This window comes from Trachemys scripta, chromosome 9, assembly GCF_013100865.1.
Source record: "Trachemys scripta elegans isolate TJP31775 chromosome 9, CAS_Tse_1.0, whole genome shotgun sequence".
NCBI lineage: Eukaryota > Metazoa > Chordata > Testudines > Emydidae > Trachemys > Trachemys scripta.
This window is the reverse complement of record NC_048306.1, coordinates 54,016,859-54,042,336: the sequence shown is the minus strand read 5'-3', so window position 1 is coordinate 54,042,336 and position 25,478 is coordinate 54,016,859. Positions and strand designations below refer to the sequence as shown.

At 45.5% G+C, this 25,478-nt stretch overlaps 1 protein-coding gene across 6 annotated transcripts in view; it reads left to right on the top strand.

The window, feature by feature from the left end:
- Positions 1-25,478, top strand: part of MAP3K13 (mitogen-activated protein kinase kinase kinase 13) — a 128,855-nt gene that overhangs the window by 55,232 nt on the left and 48,145 nt on the right. Inside the window, exon 1 of one of the 6 annotated variants that reach the window (XM_034780867.1) lies at positions 4,319-4,607. The exons of 4 other annotated variants lie outside the window; for them this stretch is intronic. The gene's annotated coding sequence lies outside the window, so the exon portion shown is untranslated. Of the gene's footprint in view, positions 1-4,318; positions 4,608-18,032; positions 18,282-25,478 lie in introns of those variants that run through there. One more of the 6 variants, XM_034780868.1, reaches the window with a different exon arrangement.

The window sequence follows — 25,478 nt, the reverse complement described above, 5'->3', positions numbered from 1 at the left end:
TGGATGCAGCCTTTGGCAGAATGCTGCGGACAGTTACTCCCTCACAAATAACTTATTACATAATGTTGTGTGCAGCTGTTCTGAAGCTCTTTCTCTGGGTTTAATTGTTGTTGAAAATCCCATTGTTGGAATTGTGAACTTAGATACATAGGGGGAGAGAGGAATTTGCCCTCATCTGAGATTTTTTTCTCCTAGAATCCAGGTTTGTCATCTCCCTCCAATATACGAGAGGGTGTGGGGGACACAGGCCTTAATTTACTGTAGCCTTCTACAGACTTTCCTTTTGCTAAGTAGAAAGTTTATGGTGCAAACTGTTGGAATTATTTTAGCACAATCCATTTGTAGATATAAATTCAGATTTCAGCTTAAGGAATCCATCTCGCTAAGGCAGGCGTTCTCAACCTGAGGCTTGAGAACAGATATCAGGGGATCAAGACCACCCTGTATTGCTAAAAATAAGGAAGGTCCTGGCTACATCCCAGTTACATGGGAAGGAGATTCCACTGTGCTAGGGGCTTCCCTCAAGTAGGTGAAGCCAAACCAGTTCTAGTAATTGATAGCTCGGTCCCAAATTCCTACACTTTAAAGCCAGAAGGGACCATTGGTCATCTAGTTTGACCTCTGTTATACGGCCTCACATTTTTGAGCCCAATAACTTGTGTTTGGCTAAAGCATCTTCCAGAAACTCTAGGTTTGATTTGAAGACATCAAGAAAATCCCCCACTTCCCCTAGTAGTTGTTCTAATGGTTAATCATTGTCAAAAATGTGTGCATTGTTAATGTTTCTAGTTTGAATTGGTCTGGCTTCAGTTTCAAGCCTTTAGTTCTTGTTCTGCCTTTCTCTAAAGAGCCCTTTAGTACTCAGTATTTTCTCCACGTCAAGTAGGGTGACCAGATAACAACTGTGGAAAAAAGGGACGGGGTGGAGGGTAATAGGCACCTATCTAAGAAAAAGTCCCAAAAAACAGGACTGTCCCTATAAAAATGGGACGTCTGGTCACCCTATTGTCAAGATACCTATACACTGTAATAGTCACCTCTTGATCTTCTTTTTGATAAGGTAAACAGACTGCAAGACACCTTCTGTAGCCCTCAAGTCATTTTTTGTTACTCTTTTCTGCACCATCTCCAATTTTTCAATGTCTTTTTAAATTTTGGCACCAGAACTAGATGCAGTATGCTGTGTACTGAGGAAAAATCACATCCCTGCTCCTGATCACCACTCTCTTTTTTTCTACATCCATGGACTGCATTAGCCTTTTTTGCCACAGCATAGCACTGGAAGCTCATGTTAATTTTTTTTGTCCATTACGACCCTTTTATCCTTTTTGGAGTCACTGCTTTCCAGGATACAGTCCCCCATTCTTTAGACATGGCCAGCATTTTTTGTTCCTAGATGTATAACTTTGCATTTGGTATGCTAACATGCATTTTGTTTGAATTGACCCAGGTTACCAAACAATGCAGATGGCTCTGTATGACTGCCCTGTGCTCATTATTCTTTACCACTCCACCACTCTTTGTCATCCACAAATTTGATCAGCAGTGATTTTATATTTAGTTCTAGATCATTGATGGCAATGTTGAATAGCATCAGGCCCAGTGTTCCCTCTAATTTTTCCCATCCATGTGCGGAATGAATTTTGTTATGTGCACCAATATGGAAGTGATGTATGACACGTCATCTTCATGTCGGTGCACATAACAAAATTCATGTGGTGGGGATGGGGCCGAGGGATTTGGAGTGTGGGAGGGGGCTCAGGGCTGGGGCAGAGGGTTGGGGTCCACGGGTGGGAGGGCTCCGGCTGGGGGTGCGGGCTCTAGGGTGGGGTGGGGAATGAGGGGCTCAGTGCTGGGGCTGAGGGTTGGGGTGCAGGGATGTGAGGGCTCCGGCTGGGGGATATGGGCTCTGGGGTGGGGCCAGGGATGAGGGGTGTGGGGTGCAGGAGGGTGCTCAGATGCTACGGCGGGAGAGAGGACTTCTCCCAGCTCTCTCTCCCCGCAGCAGCAGCACCTGGGTTGGGGGGGAGAGGCACTTCTCCCCACCGCGGCAACTCTGGGGTTAGGGCTGCAGGATAGGTGCCCTGGCCCCAGCAGGTCCGTGCCTAGGGCCGCGCTTGGGACTGGGCCGGGCCACAGCAGAGTTGGGGCCGGGGGAGGGGTGCTCCTCCCCCAACTGCAGCAGGTCCCCGGGTGGGTTCCTTGAGCGCCTGTGTGGTGCTAAATAGGCTGCTGCACAGCCGCACAGCTTACAGGGAACTTAGATCAGGTCTACTATCTATCCCTGTGGAATCCTATTAGACATCCCACCATGATTCCTGATTGACAACTACTTTTTGAGATCGGTGAACTAGCAAGTTCTTAATCCTTTTGTGTGATTTATTGATATTGTATAATGTTAAATTTGTAATTAGAATGTCATGTTGTAAAAAGTCAAAAATACCTTAAAAAATCCTAAATTTTTTACATCCGTACAGTTACCTTTATCAACCAGACTTGTAATCTCATCCAAGAATGAAATCAGGTTTGTTGGATCAGACCTATTTTCCATAAAACCATGTTTCCTGGCATTAATTATATTCCTGTCTTTTAATTTTTTTATCAATTGGATATCATATCAGCTTTTCTGTTGTTTTGCCTGGGATTGATATAAGGCTAAGCAGCCTATATTTACCTCATCCTACTTGCCCTTTTTTAGCATGACATTAGTACTCTTCTGGAATTTCCATGGTATTCTAAGATTTATTAACATAAGTGAGCCAGACATCTCCTCAGCCAACTCTTTTAGGACTGTTGAGTGCAAGTTATCCGGGCCTGCTGATTTTAAAATGTTTATGCCTCATGGATGTTGTTTAATATCCTCCTTGGTTAGTAAATGACTGGAAAGTACTTAATGTACCTATATTGCACAAGGGATTATGATCCTGCTCCTTTCCAAATACAGAAAAGAAATATTCATTGTACCCTGCGTTTACTGAGTCATTAACAATTTTATCATATCCATCTAGTAATGGAGCATACCATTGCTAGGATTTCATTTGTTCCTAATATACTTAAAAAACCTCCTCCTTATTGTGCTAACCCCACCAGCCATGACTTGTTCCCTGATGTCTTTAGCTTCCCTTATCAATTTTCCATACTTCATAACTTCTTATTTATATTGATTGCTGTCTCTTTCCTCTTTTTTCATGTGTTTTATATTGCTCTTTAAATTTCTAGTTGTTGCCTTCACTTTGCCACTGAACCGGGATTCTTTGAACCAAAGTTATCCTCTTTCTTCCCTGTGGATTTGTGGCTTTGGGGCCATCTAATAAAATCTGCTTAAAGAACTCTCAACTTTTGTTCATATTTCTGTCTAATTTTTTCTTCACATACAGTATCTAGCTTACGCTTCACAGCCTGTGCTATGTTGCGTGTCTGTCTGCCTGTGGGCCTTAATTCCAGGTCAGGGTAGTTTTTTGTTTGGTGTTTTTTGCCAATAGTGTAAATTCAAGATGGAAATTATTCTCTCTGTAAAATTAATGCAAACAGCAACTGCTATGGCGATCTAATTGGGAGTCCAGGAGGGAGAGGGTTTTGCCCTGGTGTTCAGAAATGGGTGTGCCTTTGGCACAGGTGCTTGGCTAATTTGCTGTGACGTGTAGATGGAGTGTCCATTGTGCCTAGAGTTCAGGATGTGGCTGCAAATTTAGAATCCTGCTCACTTAGATTTTCAGTCTCTGAATTTCCTGATATTACAGATTTCAGTCAATCCTTTTGTATTGCTGTAATATAGATTTGTGGGGAGTGGTTTTCTTTTTGTTGTATTAGTGCTTTTGCATTATTGATCTGACACAAAACCCCACTGTATTCTGCTTGAAGGTGCCTTCCAATATATGCTTATATTTTGGTTATTATTAACTTGTAATATCCAGGAACTGTAATTCTGAAAGAAAATGGACAGAAGTAAGTCCTTTTTCTGCTTACCAAATACATTTTGTTTGTATAACAGATGGTGGTTATTTGGATATGCTTTTATCATACAGGGAATATGGCTGGACAGAAAGTCATAAGAGAAGTCACTAAATGGAATTATATCTTCTGTTCCTTTCAGCAGAATGGCGGCAATGATGTATTTTATCAAATTCCTCTGTGTATCTCAGTCATTAACAATGATGTTTTCATTAACACACACACACACACACACACACACACACACACACACACACACACACACACACACACACACACACACACACCCCTCCCAGCCAGTAGGCTGTGTGTCATAACCCTGAGAGGCCTGATTGGTGGGCTCTGTTTATTCTGTGACCAGATTCTTCTAAAAGAAGGCAGGCCATAGCTGTCTGAAGCTGATTGGCTGTCCCCCTCTGACTTCCCCCATTTCCCTTTCAGAGCACACACCACAGAAAGCTCTGTGCTGAATCCTAACACATCCCAATTTACATCCATTCATGAATCTGTGACGTCAGCAAGCTTCTGTGCTCCTTTTGCAGTGGCTGCAGGATTGTGTGGGTGGAATTTCCTTTTAGTTTGCTAAGCTTTTTTTTTACCTTCCATCTTTTTAAACCAAGAAAATGGACCATCATGTGTAGGAATTCTCCATCCTTGTGAGTATTTCACCAAATGCTTGTGGGGGGTGTCTGGGGGTGGTGTAATGCCAGTGTTACCTTCTCATCATTTATTTGAGCGGGGCAGATGGATGGTGCATTTGTGATGTGGAGAGACTGAAAAAATGATGCTGAAGGAGAGGCGGGGAGAGAAATCTGAAACCATAATTTAGCCAAGAGTGTGTCTGAAGTCGACAGCTGGTTTTCCTTTTGCTTGTCTGCATGGTAGATATGGACATTTTTCATTTACAATCTTGTATGTTATTCCTTAGCGCTTCCTGTGCCTGCCTTTTACAGGGGGAGGGAATAAATGTCAGTGAAGAGTCGCCGTATGAAAAGACAGATATTGGGGTATTCAAGGAACAACAGAAGAATTAGCGGAGACAGAATAGGAAAAGCAAAGCTGCCTTTTTACCTGCTGGGCAAGTGTAATCTTTCCTCTTTGCTGGCTGTTCAGCAGTTTTGCTGTCATGTTGTTGTTCTAGAAATGGATCATTTAAGATCTATTTTTGAGAGGATGAGGTAGCCTGTGTAACATGGTGAATATTTTGGCTATAATTTTGTCCTTTTAAATAGAAGCTTTTAGCTGTTTGTTTCTTGTTCTGGACATACTTATGGCCAGATTCTTTCATTCTTATATTGTATAGAATCTCATTTGGGAGTAGTCCCATTGCAGTCAATGGTGCTAATCACGGAGGGCTAGACTGATACTCTTGCTCATGTTGAATAGGGCTTCATATTATGAATAATCCCACTGAAGTCAATGGGAAGCCTTACTGTGAGTAAGGAAATCAACAGTCTGGCTTGTGATTTTTAAATCAGTGGGTAAGGTGAATACCTGAATTTTTAGTTTGAAGAAGGCAGTGTCAGAGCCATACCTTTTAGGCAAGCTAATTTTGGTTGTGATTGGTCCTTATGGCATCAGGAGAAAGCTGAAGGGAAGTGTTTTATTATTTTCCTGAAATGGCAGATCAAAATGAGAACATCTGACTATGTGGTGAACATTTAAAAAAAAAAAAAAAAAAAAAAAAGAGTAAAATAAGTAAGTGTGTTGTCAGCTACATTTTGCAAACACGTTCTCTCTAAATTCACTACACACACCCAGCCTGGAATGTCCTACACTGACAGTCAGGTTGCAGTTGTTGAAAAGTTAGGGAATTATGCTAATCTTTGTTTTCATGGTAGCTTTGTTGATAATTTAGGAAACTTTCAGAGAGAGCTGGGAGATCCTACTGGATCTGTATGTATCTGGCTTTTCAAAATATCAGTGGACAATAGAGCCCAATTTGAGAGTCAGTAGGCTTTTTTAGTTCTTGACTGTTTGGACTTAATTTGGGGGGGTTGTTCATCTCACTTCCGATGGTTCATTTTATATTCCATGTTGAACTTCATAGGTTAGATCAGATAAGAGGCCTGATCTGGGATAATCTTTGGTTTAGATTTCCCTTTGTCCCATACTGGCCTACTGTACTTCAACTCGTCACTGTTCTGATTAATTTTCAGTTTAATTACTAGAATTATGAAATTGTTATTTATAGCATCAAATGGGTGTGAGGCACTCTTAAAATTTAGGCAACCACGCCTGGGAGCCGGGAGACAGCCCGCTGGGCTGGGAGCCGGGCCGGGGTCGGGGAGCCGGGCCCGCGGGGCTGGGAGCCGGGAGCCGCCGGCCCGCGGGGCTGGGAGCCGGGAAGCCGGGTCGGGGAGCTGGGAGCCGGCCCGCGGCGCTGGGAGCCGGCCCACGGTCGGGGAGCCGGGCCGGGGTCGGGGGGCTGGGAGCCGGGAGCCGGCCCGCGGCGCTGGGAGCCGGGCCGGGGTCGGGGGGCTGGGAGCCGGGGGTGGTCGGCCAGGGCCCGAGCCGACCCAGGCTGGAGCCGCCGGGGGCCAGCCTGGGCCGCGCCTCCTCCCCCCCACACTCCCCCTTACCTGCTTCAGGCTTCAAGCAGGGGAGGGGGCGGAGACTTTGGGAGGAGGCGGAGTTGGGGCGGGGGCGTGGGCGGAGTTGGGGGCGGGGCCGGGGCCCCCGGGAGTGTCCTCCATTAGGAGGCACAAAATATGGTAACCCTAGTGTAAGCTTAGCCCCTAGACTTGCTCAGTAGTGATGTCAGCTCCAGGAATTACCAAACAGAAGGGCTCTCAACTGAGGCTAATCTGCTCTCCTTTAAATGCTGGAGAGGGGCAGGTCAAATGGTGTTTGGGACTCTTTAAGCAGAGTTTACATCAGGGGTAGGCAACCTGTGGCACGTGTTCCAAAAGCGGCACGCGAGCTGATTTCATTGGCACTCACACTGCCTGGGTCCTGGCTCTGCATTTTAATTTAATTTTAAATTAAGCTTCTTAATCATTTAAAAAACCTTATTTACTTTACATACAACAATAGTTTAGTTATATATTATAGACTTATAGAAAGAGACCTTCTAAAAACATTAAAATGTATTACTGGCATGCAAAACCTTAAATCAGAATGAATAAATGAAGACTCAGCACACCATTTCTGAAAGGTTGCCGACCCCTAGTCCACATCATCACATAGGTATATCTGTCACCAAGCACTCTCATCTTCACTGGCATTTGACATCCCTACCTCCTGCTTAGCAAATGAGGTTCAGCTTTGGGTGACCACCTCAATCAGAGCATGCTAAGCACAGTTCTGCTGCCCTTTACTTGTAAAATTGGGATAATAATGTTTCATTACCCCTGTGTTCAATACTAGAGTGATTTGTAACCCCAAACCAGCCAAACTTGATCATTTGGGCAAAGCAGCTACATCTGCTGTGCACCTAACCAGAGTGGGCATGTTTGTGCAAACACATTCTGCTCCTGAAGTCTTCTCCTCTCCCCTCCTCCCCCGGCTCATCACTAGATGTCAGAGGAGAGCTCGTTTGGACCCTGCTTATACATAGACTGACTTAATATTCCACAAGAGAAAATATGTTCTTAATGCATGAGCTGTGAGAAAGTAGAGATGAGTCTCTGGCCCTTTCTGATTCTCTGGAAGTTAATTGTTTATAATAAATGCACTTCTTATAGTGCTCTTTATTGACAGATCTCAAAGCAAGTTACATAGGAGAAAGGTAGAGAAACTGTAGTGAAATGACTTGCTCAAGGTGTCACAGCAGTTCAGTGGCTGAACAAGGCGTTTATAAACCAGGTCTCCTGATTCCCAGTGCAGGCCTCTGATAGGAACCTGAAAAGGATGTTTTGTTTTAAGTCTCTGCTGTCATTAACGTATGCCTCTTAATGAATCAATGATGGATTATTGCAAGATCAGTAAAACACTCTGGCCAGATTTTCAAGAGAGTCTCTACATTGGGGTCTACAGTTTTGAGTGTCACAAATTTGCACCTGTAAAAACCCACATTTTCATACATCCAAAAAGCAGACATGTAACTACTCAAATTTGCATGCGCAGTTGCCATATATACCTGTGGCCTGATTTTCCTGGAGATTCACCTTTGCAGCTCCCACTGAACTCAGTGAAAGTTATGTGCACACCAGGATGATTGGGTCCCTGTGAACTGGGGTTTTTCCCCTGTACTAATAGTTGGAGGCCTTTTTAAAAGTTTGGTTCTTATTAGACAACATTTCAATTAAATGTCTCATTTCTCTTTTCCCTCAGTGAAACTATATAGTAAATATATACTCCCAAAGAGTAGCTCTTGTATCATGTATTAATTAAAGCAAGAAAGGGTGTGTTGGGAAGGAGGGGATCCATGCACAGTTCTGTCTTTCAAAGCATGTAGAAAATAACTGCACCCAAAGGGATGTGGCAGGCTTGTGACTGTCTAGACTTCTCTTCCATGGAAATTAAAATAGAAAATCATATCAAATGGGTCAAAAGAGATCAAACTGAATTCTGATTCCTTGATTCATTCATTGGGGTTCCTGAAAATAATAGCATTGTATAGTGTTGTCCATCTTCAAAGCCCTGACAGACATGAATTAATCCTTACAATACCCCTGTGAGGAAGACACAGTTGTTTATCACAGTTATTACAGGCAGGGAAACTGCTAAAAAGTATATCCCATTGGCTACTGCTGGAGTCTCATTACATGATCACACGTCTTAGTGCAACAGCACCACCACGGGACAGTTAACGTTGATGTACTAGTGTCTGTGAATGTTTTCTGGCTTTCGTGGTTGTAAACTATTTCCATTTAAACAATGCAATAACTTTTGTGCATTCAGTACTATAGGTCTTAAATCAGGCTCTGAGGGGAAAAGGGCAGATTTCTGTAGGGTGGGAGACAGGGACGGCTCTATGGTTTTTGCTGCCCAAAGCACAGCAGTCAGGCGGCCTTTGGCGGCATGCCTGCGGGCAGTCCGCTGGTCACGCAAATTCGGCAGCATTTCTGCAGGTGATCTGCTGGTCCCATCGAATTGCCGCCGAAGCCGCGGGACCGGCGGACCTCCCGCACAGGCATGCTGCCAAAGGCAGCCTGACTCTATGCCGCCCCCCACGGCTTGTGCCCCAGGCACGCGCTTGCTGCGCTGGTGCCTGGAGCCGCCCCTGGTGGGAGAGGAAGGGGGAAAGTAGTAGAGCCAGCAGAATATCCAAGTCAATGCTAGGGAGTTAAAGGGTTTTTCATACTATGGAGACAGCTGAAAAAAGATGAGTAGAAAAGGGGGAGAGAGAGAGAGACTAATGGTCAGTCCTAACCCAGCTTCCAAAAGCAATAAGTGGTATGAAACAGGAACAAACATTCTTCTGTCATCAAAAATGACCCCTTCCCCCAAAGATATATTTTAGAAGATGATATTTCTGTGGTTGTATTTTAGGACTATAGTGAGTGTAAAAATCATTGTGACATCATTTGTTTCATATAGCATTGAGCTATGCAGTTCTAGGGCAATGGGAATGCAAAGCCCAGAGGGTGGGGGGAGGGAGAGTAAAATTTTAACAGATTCAAAAATACCCAGAACGTGACAGGAGAAGCATATATCTGTGTAGTGTAGTGTAGTTCTACTTTGTATTTCACAAACCGCTCCCCATAAAAGATGCTTGCATTAGCAGTTGATTTAGGACCCAATCTAACTCCCATTAAAGTCAATTGAAAGAGTCCCATTAAGTACAGTGGGAGCTGTATCAGGCCCACTCAATGCCCAGGAACTGGAAGCAAACCTCTTGGTTCAAATACCCCTACTTGGCATTTAACCCTTCACTTCCACTTGTACTGCTCAACTGGAAACACAGTTGGCTCACACATGTAAGGGGTAAGGTCATCCCAGCACTAACAAGAAGTCCTCGATCAAGTGTGCTTCTAGCTGGTCAGAGGAACAGCTGGATTCTGATTAACCTCTGGTGTGAGGCGAGCAAGAGGTTCAGCTTTAGCAAGAAAGAGCACAAGAAATGATTGTCTGCAAAGCTACATTTGAGTGGCTCATGGCTTTGGGAATCGATTCGACCAGCTATCAATAGAGAGAGCGAATCAATCTGCTCAAGACCGACTGCTGCAAAGTCAAGGATGCTAACAGCACCTCTGGAAACTCCCTATCTTCCTTCCACTTTTACAAGGAATTCGACTGGCTCCTGGGAACTTCTGCAAGCACTTGGTCCACTGTGTGCACAACAATCTGCTAAGCAGGGATGTGACTCTTTTAACCCCCCAGTGACAGGCACCGAGGGATGATGGACAAGAAGTGGTCCAGGTGCTGAGGTGGCTGCAGCACACCCTGGGTCTGTATTCAGAGGAGCAGAGTGGTCCTGGGGGACAGCCTGCAGTGGAACCAGCAGAAGAGGCTGGTAAGTTTCTGATGTCATTTTTGTTGTTAACATATGGATGGGAGGGATTTCTGGCTTATAGCCATATTGAGTTATTAATACAAGCTGGGTTTATAGTGTGCTTCTGTTCAGGGTGGAACCTACACCATTTCTGTAGTGCCCTCCTCCCTCCCGAGCCACCATGTGGGATTCAGAATGGATACTGGACTCTGAGAAAAAACAGTTAAGGTGTTATGATATTTTTACTAGTTACTCACTGATTGTTAGAAATATGGCTTGGGGCACTACAATGAGGAGCCTCACATACACCTCCCTGCTAATACAGCAGCACCTTGTAAATCGGCTGTATCTGTACTGTTTCAGACCGCCAGTTAACGGAGTCAAAAAAAAAGTTGGCTGTAATGAGTCCAAATGAAACTGGAGTCTGTATTTGGTCCATAGCTAGCTAAATCCAAATTACAGTAGAGGGTGGCTGCATGTCTGTGTTAGGAGTCCCATGGCTGGCAGTCAGGTCTGTACATGAATGCAGGATGCTTACAAGGAGGTTGTATTACACCTTTATGCTACATCAGCATCTTGTCAATTTTTAGAGTGGATTTTCACCCATTGCTGCCTGGTGAAGAAAGTGAATCTCTCATGGAGTTAGAAACTATAGACCATTTGTTACCTTCTGGAGCAGAGCATACTTACTAGGGCCACCTCTGTAGTTCATAAGTCCCCCTCCATTTGGATGCTTGCTAATCAGTTACCAGGTGCTTTAAAATCTCCTTAGCCCACAAATGGCTGTCCTCCACTGGCCTGGAACAGAAATTCATACTTCCATCCAGGGACCTCGAGAATATCAATGTCCTCCAGAGCTTGCCCTGCCGGAAGGGATTGTAAAATCCATAGCTAGTGACAACATCCTCTTCCCCTGGGAAAAGTAGTGAGGATTTATAAATCATTGTAATTGAATTTTGTATGTGTGATGGCTTCTGGTGCTGCTCCATCTGGAGTAGCTGCTATTTTGTGTGAATAAAATAAAGCCCATTGATTAAAATGTGTAGTCTTTTGACCTTGAAGTAAAGCAGCTCCCTTGAAAGAGTAGAAATGTAATTTTTTATCATGGTCAGATGATATTGTGTTCTTCCATTTTCCTTTCAAGGCCATTTCACTTCTGTAGGGCAAACGCGTGGCACCAGGAGCCTTGGGGAGTAGACGCCTCCAACTACGTGCAGGGAGAAAGAGTCCAAGATGTATTGATGGGAGAGATTCTCGATAAAACCGGTCAGCAGACTGTGTACCAGAAGGACCAGATTGAGTACCAGAAAGAGGAGGATGCAAGAAAGGTGGAAAGAGAGAGAGGGTGCACAGCACAAGGAGCGATTGGTGGCACACTTCTTAGAAACTGACCTCAGGTTGAGGAAGGAAGAGAGACCTCAGCAGAAGGAGCTGTTTGAGCATTTATTTATGGTTATGGCCACCAGACAGCAGGTTGCAGCATCTGCTCCACTCCCACATTCACTTCCTACTCCATCCCTATGTCCTGAGTCCCCTCCACGTTATGTCTTGCAGACTGTACATCCTTTGGACAGTTCAGGGGTTGGCTGGACCGTGTCACAGCCAATGAATACTATTAAAGGGAATGTTCAAATGTACACTGTGCTTTCCTCCGCTCCAGTCCAGTTGCAGGCTGAATGTGCAAAATACACTAGAAAGATCAAGGAGAACAGAGGAACAGGGGCACCCAGAAACAGCTGTCAGTCTTATTTGGAAACATGCACTGTTCACTGTTTTTGCACTGTTTGGATATTGTGTTGTATGTTTGGATAGCAGCTGGTCTGCATGTCTGGGTTTTACACTGGTATTTCATGTTTAAAATAAATATTAAATTTGCACACATGGCTTCTTTAGCAAATTTTATTATATGTAATGAAGTAGAACTTCATCACAGTACCCTATAAGCTGTGGGTTCAAGTACATGGCTGGCCTCACTAAAGATTTTTTTTTAAATGCAATGTCATATTAATCCATAAGCATAAAAAATGTCCATACATTTCAGCACAGTGAGCAATACACTGTGTGTAGTGGTACAGTAAAGTGTTTACAAAACACACCCAAAATCAGAACAATTACAAATACCATTTCAGGCCCCGCGCCTCCCCCAGTGCATAGGACCATGTAAACCTATTATGTGGGTGCATGAAGCATCCCTGATTTCCACTATGCATGTGAATCCAGCCCTGGTAACAGATGCACTTTCCGGCTGTGTATACGAGTCCACTCTTGGTGAAAAGGTTTTCCCTTGTCCCCGTAGACACTGTGCACAGCACAAAAGGCCACAACGTTGCAGACGTTGCACAATGGCATCCAAAAAGTTCTGAAGGCAGCGCCAATGATATTTCAATCTTCCAAATGCATATTCAACCACCATCATATAACTACTGAGTGTGTAGAATGAAACTTCTTTTACCAGGGCTTCTGCAAACAGGATAGGGTTTCATAAGTCATGGAAAAATAGGGTATGCAAGGTCCCCTAGAATAACATTGGGGACAGTGATTCCATTTATAACTGTTATTTGGTGGGAATAGTGTCCCAGCTTGTCCACAAAGGTAAAGTCCTGATCTCTGGAAAACCCTGGCATCATGCCCCTTGCCAGTGATCCCAGATTAGTGTCCATGAATCTGCCGCAGTAGTTGACGAGGGCCTGCATAACAATGGAGTAGTACCATTTGTGGTTTATATTCTCATGTGCGCCTTGTGGAGAGCAAACTATAGGCATAGGAGTCCCATCAGTGGCTCCTGAGCAGTCTGGAAAGCCCACTCTCTCAAAGTCAGCAGTAATTTCAGGAACACTTATGCCTATCACCTTTGGCTATATCAGAATCCTGATTGCCTCACAAACCTCCACCACAACTACCTCCCGAGTTGACTTGTCAACTCCAAACTGCTTAGCAGCGAACCTGTAGCAGTGTGGGGCAGCCAGCTTCCAGACCGGCATGGCATGTTGTTTCTATAACTGGTATGGCATGTTGTCCCTCATGCATGTGTCCTGGTACGGAAGGGTTAGGGGCAAGCTGATCACAAACCTCCAGGAACCTAAGTTCCCTGTAAACTGCGTGGCTGGGCCGCGCAGGTGCTTAGGGAACCTGCCCAGGGACTGTGTGTGTGTACGCACCTCCCCTGGCCCCAACCTAGCCCAGCTCCCAGCCTGCCATGGCAAGGGTGGCCCCTTGTGGCATGACCCAGACACAGCTGGGGCAGCCCGGCCCAAACCCGGGCGGCTCGGTCTGGACCTGTCGCAGGATGCCCCTCCCTAAACCCAGCCCTGGCTGGACCTGTGTGGGCCGGGGGAGGGGTGCCTATCCTGCGACCCCAGCCCTGAAGCTGCCACGGCGGGGAGAGGCGCCTCTCCCCCGCAGCCCAGGTGCTGGTGCAGGGAGAGAGAGCTGAAGGGAATCCTTTCTCCCTGCCGTAGCCCCGGAGCACCCTCCTGCACCCCAAATCCCTCATCCCAATCCCAGAGCCTGCACCCCCAGCCAGAGCCCTCCCCCCAACTCTGCCCCAGCCCTGAGCCCCTCATCCTCGGCCCCACCCCAGAGCCTGCACCCCCAGCCAGAGCCCTCACACCCCTGCACTCCAACTCTCTGCCCCAGCCCTGAACCCCCTCCCACATTCCAAACTAATAATTTCCCATGTGGTTCCATGGAAAATGCTTTACTGAAGTCCAAGAATATTAGCACTTCTGCACTTCACTTATCTAAAAAATCAGTTATTTTCTCAAAGAAAGAAATCAGGTTAGTCTGGCATGATCTACCTTTGGTAAATCCATGTTGCATTCCAGCCCCTTTAGCTCTGTGAATTTAGTTATTCTTTGTTTCACAATTTGTTCTGAAACCTTGTCATACTACTGAGGTCAGACTAACAGGTCTGTAATTGTCCAGATCACTTCCCCCCTCTTATATATAGGTAGGACATTAGCTATTCTCCAGTTACATGTTACTAACCCCAAATAGATAGATGTATTAAAAATTCTGGCTACTAACTAGACTAACAATCTCAAATGCCAGTTCTTTCAGTATTCTGGGATGGAAGTTTAGTCCCCCCAGTGAGTACACATTAAGCTCTACGTGTTCCTTATTATGATTATTATCCTTATTGAAAACTGAGACAAAGTATCATTGAGTTTTGGGGCCATACCTATATTATACTTTCATCTCCTTCCTATCCATACTGCATAGCAGCCAAATTTCATCCATCCTTATTTTCTTTTTAGCTATATAACTAAAAAACTTTTATTTATTTTAATGTCCTTGGAAAGTGCTGATTCAGCTTGACTTTTAGCAGTTCTCACTTTATTCCTGCATTTTCTAACCTCCATGATGTAGCTTTCTTTGCTGATCAACCACTTTTTCCATTCTGAATAGGCTCTCTGCTTACTTCTAATAAGCTTTTTGAGGTGGTTCTTCATCCATCTGGGTTTGGCGCATTTCTCTACATGTTTTTTTTCCCCTCTTTTACTTGGTATTCCTATTTTGGATTGTTTTGGATAGTTGATTTGAAGAAATTCCAAACCTTCTCCCCATTTAAATCCTTAAGCTTTTCAGTCCAGTTGACTTTAACTAATTCCCTTTACTTCCCAAAGTCTTCCCTTTTGAACTTAAAAAGCCTAGTTGATTACCTGGTTTTTGATTATCCTTCCATTTAATTTAAACTGAATCAACTTGCGATTACTCAATCCAAAGTAATTCCTACGACCAACCCTTCTATGATGGCTTAACCAAAACCAAGTCTAAAATTGCATCAACTCAAAAATCTCTGCCAAAAGGTTTGCCGGTGTCTCACAGATGCTCTGCCTGATCCTGAAATAGGAGTGACCCAGTGAGCTGGAGAAATTCTTCCACCAGGTCGGAATCCATGTTGATGACTCTTGCTGCTGGGAGCATGCATATCTGAAAATGGCTCAGCTGGATGTGTCAGTGGGCTCAAATCCCTGCCTGTCAAGTCATGGAGTATGGACACACAAGGTGTCCCACAGTCCACTATGAACCAAGCCCTAGAGTGGCGATAGCTGGCGAGGGTGCTAGGAAGGAACCCTGGAATAAGCTAGGGTATGGCACCAGAACTTGAAGCAGAAGGTCTGACTCAAGTGTGCATCATGCAGTATGGAGATGTCAGCAGTGTTGGGTGGCCTATGCTTACAGTGCAGTGTGGATGCTTAAGTACGGGCTTGAAAACACTGAATCTGGAAGCCTGGGTCCCACAGACACAGGCTTACTATGCAGTGGAGCCAAAGCCACAAAGGCAGAGCATTCGTTACGGTCACAGACTGCATTTACCTGACTGAGCTGTCCATTCAGAACAGATTATTACTTTTGAGTGCTGTTGTCATGCCAAACCCTCAGATGTTTGGCTTCAGTAGGCTGTGTGTGTGTGTGTATGTGGCTGCTGTTAATGTGTCTCTCTGTGTATGTGTGAGAAGCTCATTTATGAAATGGAAGCCGCCAAGAGCAGAGCTGGAATTTGGCTATTTAGCTAGAGGGAATTTCCTCTGAATTCCTGGGTTTTTCCCAAATGTGAGTTATGAGACTGACTCAGCTGCTCTTTTATTCCCTTCTGGCTGAACTGCCTTTTCTAATGCTTTTAAACTGCAGCTAAAGGCTATCTAATGTGCTGAGATATCAGGGATGTCAGGTCTGGCTCTTCCATAAACAAAGATGCACTTCCTGTTTCCTTCATTCAGGGAGCAAAATTGTAATGGTGTGGATGGAAGACTGTTTTCCATGCGACTGAGCATAATTTACAGCAGCTTGTGATCATACAAAATTATCCTGTGCTTCAGAAATTCTGTTGTAGATTTAAAATCCCTTTTTTCTTAGCTGCAAGAATAAGCATGAGCTGATCAAAATAGCTTAGCTCAAATCCGAGGTTTTGACTTGCAACATGCTGCTGAAGTCTGCATAGCTTAAATACATGCATAATCCTCCCCGAATACACACACATCTCGGAACTTTTGACTTGAAGACTGTTTCTGCAGAGGCATTATTAAGTCTGAAAAACAGAATACCCTCTGAGCAGGTTGCCTATTATAATTGTTCAGAATACCTTAACTAGTGATGGTATGATTGTAAAATCAGGTTCTAAGTGTTCACAGAGACCCACTATGGCCTTGGCTACACTGGCGCTGTACAGCGCTGCAACTTGCTGCGCTCAGGGGTGTGAAAACACACCCCCCGCGAGTGCAGCGCTGTAAAGCACCAGTGTAATCAGCACCTGCAGCGCTGCACGCTCGCTCGCAGCACTGCAAGCTATTCTCCTCGGAGAGGTGGAGTACTTGCAGCGCTGCGAGAGAGCTCTCGCAGCGCTGGCGGCGCGACTACACTCCTGCCTCACAGCGCTGTGAATCCCCAAGTGTAGCCAAGGCCTCAGTTTTACATTTCCTTACACCCTCCTCTACCTAAACACACAAGTCTTCAGATCTAAGTCTGGATAAATCAAACTAGTATTTTTTCTACCTTATATCTTGATGTCAGTGACACTAAAGATGTTAATGTGGTTCCTTGCTAAAGAAGTCCTTTTACAGAATACCGGTTTTTTAATCGTGCTGGTCCAAATTCTGTTTCTCTTCCTGACATACAGATTATTACTGGATTGCTCAACAGCATTAATATACTTCTGGTGTAGGAATAAGTTGTACATTTTAATACCTTTAATTTACCTATTATGAAAATACCATTGCAGTTTCACAGTTAAGTTTGAGTTGAATTTTAGTCCTACAGCAGGGATTCAACTACTTTGTTACATACGAAGAATACAGCATATTCTCCTCAGAATTATACCACTTGCTCTTTAAGGACAGGTTTTATTTTCTGGGCATTTACAAGTAAATCCATTGTTATTTAGTATTTAAAATTAAAAATGAGTCTACAGTGAAGTAGAGAAACTGCCAGCTAGCCCTGCCCCATTATACCTGCAGCCAATTCCAGGTCTGTGTGGTGGAGAAAAGGAGAGAGCCTGGCTCATTTGGGGGCTGATTGGTGGAGCTAGGGCAGGAGCTAGCCTCCTCCCTATGTGAGGGGAAGGATCACTCACCTGCCCACCAAGGCAGCCACCTGGGAGGAAGCACTGTCACCCTAGCCATGGGAGACTGTGGAGGAGACCTAGGAGCCTTCACCTCTGGAGGCAACTGAGTGGGCAAAGCCCAGGGACGTTGTAGGGCTCAGCCTGACCAACTTGCAGCTGCCCTGCCTGAAAGAGACTGAGACTGTGACAAGGTGTTGCTCACAACCCGTGAGAGGACCCTATGGGAAGCAGGCTGCCCAACTAGTTGGACTAGAGTGGCCACGCCCCAAAATGAACAGACACTGATAGGAAATAGCCCAGGGCAGCAAATTTGGACTCCTGTGAGGAGGTCTGCCCCTGTTCCAGGGTTGACAAACACAGGGCCCTGGGCTGGGACATGGTGGAGAGGGAGGGCCCGGGTCCCCTTATCTGCCCCCCGGCCTTAAAGATCGAGGCCCAGCAATCAAATAAGGGGCCGAAAGCCATGGGCTTTGCTAGGCTGTCCAGCCCTCCAGGCTTGGCACTGGCTTCAGGTGAAATGGGGCGGGACTCGCTGGGCCCAAAACTCTCTTTAACCCTTGCTGTGCTGGCTGGCAGTTTCTCTGCTTCATCATAGGGTCCTTTAAGAAATTAAGCACCTGATGTTAGCCCAACAACTTAAAAAAATTGGATCACTATAGTATTATAAACAATTGTGAACTACAGGGTCAAAGTTCTTTAGGAAAAATGAATTTGAACTTTTTATAAAGACACTCCTAAAATGTTTCCTTTTGAAAGATACCTGGAAACAGAGGGCGAAGTCTTGATCCCATTGAAGTGAACAGGAGATTTGCCATTAACTTCAGTGGGGCCAGCATTTCCCCCAGAAGCTTAAAGCACATTCTCCCAATTCAGAAGTTTTATTAACGGGTAAGTGCTAAGTGATCACTTACACACACTGTCTCTTTAAGTCTGAAGGGGGTTTAGGGTTTTTATTTTTTAAAAATCATTAAAACAATTTTAAAAATAAATTTCTATAATCTCTGAAACCCAAGTAAATGTGTAGGATGACTCTGATTAAAGGAAGTGACAATTCTTCTTCAAGTGGTGTCCCTGTGGGTGTGCCACTCTAAGTTTCGGAGATCAGCGATTTCTCACAGGAGTACTTGGTCGGGGGAAGGGCGCGGACAGGAGTTGTCTCGTGCAGCTGTTGGCACCTCCTGTAGCATGCGCACCCCCGACCGCCCCTTCAGTTCCTTCTCAACCGTCCTTGGCTGCAGATGGAGCTCCGCGGCAGTGCTCTCTTTGATACTTTCTGAAAAAAAAAAAGGGGGGGGGGGGCTACAAGTTACATAGGAACTTCCTATTAGTCTATACTTAGTTACATTGTTTAGTTACTCTTAGTCTATACATAGTTACATAGTTTCATTAGTTCCTCTTAGAGGTTTTTCTTAAAAAAAAAAAAGAAAGAAAGAAAGAAGACGACTTTTTCTCTGCTTAACTCCCCATTTGGGAACCGTTTCTATAGTTTACCATTACAATTAACTCCCACTCTTCTCTCTCGAGGTGGGGAGGGGCTTAACTGCAATCATGCCGAGCTCAACAGGATTTAAAAAGTGTGACTCCTACCGTGAACTGATGCCAGTCTCTGACGGTCACACATCCTGCATTCACTGTCTGGGAGAAACTCGTATCTCCCAGAAATGCATACATTGCACCAACTTAACAACAAGGGCAAGACGTAACAGGGATCTCCGCTTGAAAATGCTTCTGCTGGAGAAATCCCTCCAACCTCCGCGAGAGACATCCTCCGGGGAGTCTCATAAGCCAAGATCCCTGAGCTCTGATAAGTCTCCGACTTCCAAAACTGTCAGGAAGCGAGCCTCGACCTCTCCAGCAAGGGTCTCTCAGAAAAAGAGAGCTTCCCCAGTGAGGTTTTTACCCTCAGTGCTCCACTCATCCAGAGTGAGCACTTACGAGGCACCGGGCTCCTCCGGCACCGTCCCTCAGCGGACCTCTGCTGAGCCCCAACGCGCGGCACCGGAGTTGAGACGTCAAGTCTCCTCCACAGCACCGGCTACCCGGGTTAAGAGCGCGGCACAGGCAGTGGCACTGCGATCAATGCTGCCCCCACCGGCACCGACCCAAGACTTGATGCTGGCTAACAAGACTTGATGCTGGCACTGGTCAGTGCTCCAACGGTAGACCGCAACCCCAAGGCGGGACCAGCGCAACTCCTGCATACTGAGGAGATAGCAGTTTCTTCGACACCGCAGTCACCACTGCTTGGCACTGAACACTCCCCGAGCTACATAGCATGGTACCATCCTTCATCTCCTGCACACTCTCTATGCATAGTGGCGAGGAAGTTGACGTGCAGGACAACTGCTTCCCCTTTCAATGTTCATCCCCATCACAGATGAGACCTACATGGAACGCTGTGAAGCCTAAGCCTCATCCCTCCGAGCATTCACAGCCGTGGTATGCACAGCACTGGCCTTACCCATTACCACCTTACCCCATGCAATGGCCACAATGGGGTCCTTGGCCCACATACCAGAGCCCCTATTCTGGTCCCCCTTCCCCAGCAACAAGAGGTTCCAGAGTACACCCATCGTTACCACACAGAGAAACCTCTGACCCCCCTGACACAGAGACAGAAGAGGAAGAGATACTATCTCAGGCAGACCTGGATGATTCACCCCTGCCCCATACTCATCTTCTGCATCAGACGAAGCTGTGACGCCATTTACCCCTACGACACCAGATAACCTGAAACATTTCCAAGAACTCTTCAAAAGAGTAGCAAACAGCCAAGAAATTGCCTTACATGAGGTGCAGGAGAAACAACATAAGTTGTTAAAAATCTTACAACCGGCATCATCGACCAAGATTGCCCTCCCCATGGATGAGGCTATAATGGAGCCTGAGGAGGTAATATGGCAAACACCAGTATCAGCACCACCCACCAACAAAAGGGCTGACAAAAAATACTTTGTTCCAGCCAAAGGCATGGAATTTTTGTTTTCACACCCTCAATCCTGCTCTCTGGTGGTAGAGGCTGCTATTCAGGGCAGTAAACAGCCTCGTTTCCGCTCCTCACCGCAAGATAAAGAACACGAGAGACTGGACCTCTTTGGGCGGAAAGTTTACTCGTCAGCCACCCTTCTGCTCTACTAGCTCTACTATTCAACAATTCTGTTCTACTAGCAAATTACGACTACTCTAACTATAGTAAAATACAAGAGCTCGTGGAGGATCTCCCCAAGCATAAATGTCCTCAGGTCAACGCCATTATCAACGAGGGTCAGTTAATAGTCTGCACAGCGCTGCAAGCCTCAATAGATGTAGTGGACACAGCTGCCCAAACAACTGCAACAGCTGTGGTTATGAGAAGAACATCATGGTTGGAGGCTTTGGGAATTCCAAAAGAACTACAACTAAAAGTGGAGGACCTACCCTTTGATAGGGATAAACTATTCTCGGCTCAAACAGACGATGTCTTCCATACCATGAAGGCCTCCCGAATGATGCTGCGTACACTAGGCATACAACCACCGCCTGACAAACGCCCTCGCTTTACACCATACCAAAGGTCACGAGACACCTCGTTTAACAGTCAACCATGATACTTCACTCAGAACAGACCCAAACAACAGGCTCAGAGACGACGAGCTCCACAGAACCATGCCTTGTCCACCCGTCCATCTACATCTAAGCCAAAATTTTGAAGTCTTGGTCGAGGATATGCACGAGCTCCCCACACCTCTAGCACCAATAGATACCCCATCCCACAATTTTTGGTCACCACCTACGCCCATTTTACCATTCTTGGGCTGCAATAATCACAGATCAATGGGTTTCGGAGATCATACAATCTGGCTACACCATTCCTTTTACAGACATCCCCCCTAACTCTTCCCCCCTTCCCCGTCCCTCTTCAGGGACCCCTCTCACGAGCACCTTCTGCAACAGGAAGTAGACGACCTCCTACTGCTGGGTGCTGTAGAACTAGTACCACATCAATACCGAAGGAGGGATTTTTATTCCAAATATTTCCTGACAGAGAAGAAAGGAGGGGGATGGAGACCAATCTTAGATCTCCGAAAACTCAACAGGTTCGTACGCAACCACAGGTTCAAAATGGTCACTCTGGCCACAATAATCCCAGCGCTAGATGGGGGAGACTGGTTTGCAGCCCTCGATCTCCAAGATGCATACTTCCACATTACAATACATCCTGCCCACAGATGGTTCCTGCGGTTCACAGTAGGACCCAACCCCTACCAATACAGGGTCCTTCCCTTCAGACTGTCCACCACTCCCTGCATGTTCTCAAAAACGCTCGCGGTAGTAGCAGCACATTTACGACGCAAAGGAGTCATAATCTTCCCCTATTTGGACGATTGCCTTCTCAAGGGTGCCAACCGACAAGAAACGGCAGGCATGCTGAAGACCACAATAGACCTGTTTCACCAGCTAGGGCTACAGCTAAATGAAAAGACGTCCACCCTGGAACCAACCTGGCAATTGGAGTTTATTGGACCCAACCTAGACTCCATACAAGCCAAGGCAATATTGCCAAACCACAGATTCACTACATTGACCAATCTTATTTCCACGGTGACCATCAGCCCACAAACTTCAGTGAGGACATGCCTTCAGATTCTGGGACATATGGCAGCTACGACTTTCATAGTAAAGTATGCTAGACTCCATATGTGCTGTCTGCAGCACTGGTTGAGCACAGTCTGTGCACCCAGCAAACACTCTCTCAACAGATGTATGACACTACCACTACCAGTATCCTCTCCCTACAGGGGATGTATGCTTTGGGATTCCCTTTCAACAACACCCCCCATCAGTGACTATTACAAACGATGCCTCCCTGATAGGTTGGAGCACCCACTTGGGTCATCACAACATACAAGGGAAGTGGTCTGCGACGGAAACCCGACTACATATCAATCTCCTGGAACTTCGCGCGGTACATAACACATGCCGACACTTTCTCCAACTCATATGAGAAACCTCAATCTCTATTTTCACCGACAATGTGGCATGCATGTTTTACATCAGTCACCAAGGAGACGCCAGGTCTTACTCGCTATGTGTAGAAGCCATGAATTTATGGAACATCTGTATCCGCAACAATATAAACATCACAGCATCATACCTACCAGGGTGCCAAAACACTACAGCCGACAACCTCAGCAGGCACTTCTCACAGGAACACACGTGGGAAATCCACGACAGTGTTCTCAGCACAATATTCCAAAAATGGGGTCACCCAGTAATCGACCGTTTCGCCTCAGCAACAAATCTCAAATGTCCACTATTTTGTTCCAGACCTGGCACCAGGATCGTTAGGGGATGCCTTCCTCATCCCGTGGAACGTGTCATTCATGTATGCCTTCCCGCCGATATCACTGATCCCACGCGTCATCCGCAAGATACGACCCGACAGAGCATACATCATTCTCATTGTTCTCACATGGCCCAGACAGACTTGGTTTCCATACCTCTCACATCTAGCAGTCTGTGCCCCACAACTGCTGCCTTTCCGGACGGACCTCCTTTCCTAGAACAAGGGCCTGATGCTCCATCCAGACCCGGCAAAACTCCATCTCAAAGCGTGGCTCCTCTCTGGTTCCAACATGGGGAATTGAACTGTTCGGAGAAAGTAAAACAGGAATTGCTAAATAGCCGTCGCCTCACCACTAGAAATACTTACCACCCAAGTGGAGAAGATTCTCCCTTTGGTGTCAGCAAAAAACAGCTGGATGCGACCACAGCGCCTCTATCTATGATCCTAGACTACCTACTAGAACTGAAGGAAACGGGGTTAGCCATAAGTTCTATTAAAGTACACCTGGCTGCCATCACAGCCCTCCACAAACAGATAGAAGGGGCTTCAATATTCGCTCACCCGATTACACGGCACTTTCTAGCAGGTTTACAGAACATGTACCCAGAAGTATGCCAACCTGCAACATCCTTGGGATTTCAATCTTGTGCTCAAATGTCCCACAAGACCACCCTTCGAACCTCTAGCAACCTGCTCGCTCCTTCATGTGACAATGAAGGTCGCATTCCTAGTGGCAATCACGTCTACCAGATGTGTCAGCGAAATAGGAGCATTGATGGCTGAACCACCATACACTGTATTTACCAAAGACAAAATCATGTTACGTCCTCACCCAAAATTGTTGCCCAGAGTGGCTACAAATTTTCATATTAACCAAACCATACACTTACCTGCCTTCTATCCCAAACCATATAACGACTCTTGAGAAGCAACGGTGCACGTGCTAGATGTCAGGTGGGCTGTAGCCTTCTACTTGAACAGAACTAAACCATTTCACAAGTCACCAAGACTACTCGTCTCTACAGCAGAGCACTCCAAGGGCTCTACAATATTGACCCAGAGACTCTCCAAAGGGTCTCTACCTGTGTTCAAACTTGCTACCGCCTGCATCACAAAGAACCCCCCGTGGGTATCAGATCCCACTCAACACGAGCCATGGCGACATCGATTGCATTCTTGAACAATGTCCCCTTAATAGATATTTGTTGAGCTGCAACCTGGACTTTGGAGCACACTTTTGCAAAGCATTACGCTATCTCCCAGGGCCTTGTCTCAGACTCTATTGTTGGCCTCACAGTGCTCTCATCACACACTTATACATAACTCCGAACCCCTACCACCCCTGGTGGGGTACTGCTCTACAAGCACCTAGCGTGGAGCATCCACAGGGACACCACTAGAAGAAGAAGTTACTCACCTTGTGCAGTAATAATGGTTCTTCAAAATGTGTGTCCCTGTGGGTGCTCCACTATCCATCCTCCTCCCCTCTACTTTGGAGATCACACAGCCGAGCTCTGTGGTACAGAAGGAACAGAGGGGATGGTTGGGGGTGCGCGTGCCACAGGAGGTGCCGATGGCTGCATGAGACAACTCCTGTGTGCACCCTTCCCCCGACCAAGTACTGCTGCGAGAAATCTCCAATCTCTGGCTCAGGGATGCTCTGACACCTAGAGTGGAACACACATCTCGAAGAACTCTCGTTACTGCACAAGGTGAGTAACTTTTTCTTTATTGCAAGTCTGTCAAATTAAAGCTAATGTTCTAAATTAATTTCAAGATATATCTAATTAAAAATCAAGATTGATCAGGAATTAAATACCATGGATTAGGGAGGATAAAAAGTCTTGATTAGAAGAAATCAGTTGCTTTTATTTAAATTTTTCAAATTTAAATCAAATTTTTATTTGTATTTAAGTTCTTTTCTTTCTTTATATTTTATAGTCTTAAGTGGATGCTTTATACTTGTTTCTTTCATTAGTTTCCTAATTGTTAGGGTAATTTCAGATTTTACAGATTATTTTCATTAAGAAGTTTCATTTAAAATGCTTATCAATACTGAGGAAGACAAGTTCAGGCCTCATTAATATCCTCACTGCCTGAACAACTCACTCAGACGCAAAGTAGATCGGGAAATAGGTTGTGCTGTATTTGCAACCAACACCTCACCTTGGACAAGTCGAGAAAGTGGAAATGCCTCAACTAGGCTATACTCCTCTATCAGCTTTTGCAGTTTGAAGACAATGAGACATTTGCTGCTAGATCATTTATGTACTTTGAAGACCCCACCCTTAAGTGCCTAAATGGGAGCCTAACTTGAAAATGTTGGCCTGTGCACATAAAGTTCACAATAACTTTAATAACTCTTCATTGTTAACAGTAAAGCAATTTTGTTTTCAAGTGACAAAAATTTTACGCTATGAAGAGAAAAGCTTTAAAAAATTTTAGCTCCTGATGCTACAAACATGGGATCAATCATGTGAGTAACATACCTGCTCAAGTGTTTGTCGGAACAGGGCCTTTATTTTCAATGTTTTGGTTTTTGTCTAGAGCAGTTTTGTAAAATTTAAATTAAATTCCCTACCACCTTGTCATGGGGTCTGCTCCCTACCCATGGCAAAGATGAGAGTGGTGTTAATTCAACCAACAACTGACTAAAAATGTTGCCTGTGGCAGCAGAACCCTCTCCTCACTGTAGAGCCTTATGGCCCTGCAAAGAGTGCTGGAGAGTCCACATGTGTGGATATCAGGCTTTTTAGTGG